At 25.3% G+C, this 1,567-nt stretch overlaps 1 protein-coding gene and 1 long non-coding RNA gene across 4 annotated transcripts in view; one reads left to right on the top strand and one right to left on the bottom strand.

Moving 5' to 3' along the window:
- Positions 1-1,567, bottom strand: part of LOC110267703 — a 16,139-nt gene that overhangs the window by 6,314 nt on the left and 8,258 nt on the right. The gene's annotated exons all lie outside the window — the stretch shown is intronic.
- LOC107624440 (MADS-box protein SVP) overlaps positions 1-1,567 on the top strand; it is a 14,923-nt gene that overhangs the window by 8,580 nt on the left and 4,776 nt on the right. The window lies entirely within an intron of this gene.

The following is a 1,567-nucleotide window of genomic DNA, read 5'->3' as shown; positions in this document are numbered from 1 at the left end:
GTACTAAAATTTTTCATATTTACATATTAATATATTAGGAAAAAAACAGATAGTTCTCTGACATTTTAAATTTTTGACAAATACATTCTTGACAAAATTTAAATACAAAAAAGTCATTGACTTTAACAAACGGAGGACAATTTAGTCCTTCCGTCTATTTGCCTCTCATACACCAAACGGAACTGGGCTGACGTGGCTGAAACGGTGTCCAGGTGTTTGTTACGGTGCCACGCTGGAAGGAAAATAAAGTTCGAAGGATAAATAGGTCCTTGAGAATTTAGTTCATTATGCTTCTATATGTATCATATATTACTATCTAATTGAAATATACCTATATTATGTATCATATATTACTATCTAATTTAATAATTAAATGTGTCACACGACACTCTTATTAAAATTGAGAGAAAATATTTTTTTTTTTCAAAATTAATAAACTCCTTTCCTAAATTCTCTCATCTACCTCTCTCTATTTTTCTATTTCTCTCTACTATTTTTACTCTATATATAATTATATTTTATGTTAGTAATTTGACATATAAAAATGTCATCCGATATTTTTTTACAATTAAAATATTTTAAATGTAAAAATATACACATTAAATTATTTTAATTTTTAGATAACGAATGTTAAAATTAATTATTAATAAAAAATTAGACTTTTCATATAAAAATAATAACTAAAAATCTTATTATTTAATTTTTTTTATCTGTAGATATCTTGGTCTTCTTAGCCAGAGACTTTTGTCAACTTACGATTTTTTTGTAAAGGTAGTTTGATTTTATAAATCTTTTGTGCCATGCATAGTTTATACTATTAGAACAAAGTGAATTATAATTTAAAAAAAAAATTATTCTCGTAATGTTATTATGAATAAAAATACTAGTTCTAATATAATACACAAATGCACTAATGCTAACTTAATACATGAATAATGCACAAATGAACTAATACTAACTTGATGCATAAATGAACTCATGCTAACTAATGCCACTGGTATTATAAAAACTGAACTAATGCAATTTAATAAATAATTTAAATTACAGAATACAACAAGTTAACTAGATTTCAAAATACAAGCATAATTTTATAAACTAAATTCTCATAATAGAAGCATAATAGAAGTATAATGAACTAAATTCTCAAGGACCTATTTGTCCTTCGAACTTTATTTGCAAAATGACGTCAAAGACTTATTTGTCCTTCAAACTTTATTTCCCTTCCAGCGTGGTACCATAATGGATATTTGGACACCGTTTCAGCCACGTCAGCCAGTTCCGTTTGGTGTATAAGAGACAAATAGACAGAAAAACTAAATTATTCTCTGTTTGTTAGAGTCAAAAACTTTTTGGTATTTAAATTTTATCAAGAATATATTTGTCAAAAATTTAAAAAGTCAGGACATATCTGTCTTTTTCCCAATATATTATACAACTTCTATAAAAGACCACAAATAATCACAACAGCTGAACGTCATTATATACACACATAGCCTATCAATAAATAATAATATGTCTATTAACTCTCCTTTTATCTATTAAATATTTATGTATAAAATTAATCAAA

This window comes from Arachis ipaensis, chromosome B10, assembly GCF_000816755.2.
Source record: "Arachis ipaensis cultivar K30076 chromosome B10, Araip1.1, whole genome shotgun sequence".
NCBI classification, from domain to species: Eukaryota; Viridiplantae; Streptophyta; class Magnoliopsida; order Fabales; family Fabaceae; genus Arachis; species Arachis ipaensis.
Note: the sequence above shows the minus strand (reverse complement) of the source record. Positions and strands in the feature narration are given on the sequence as shown.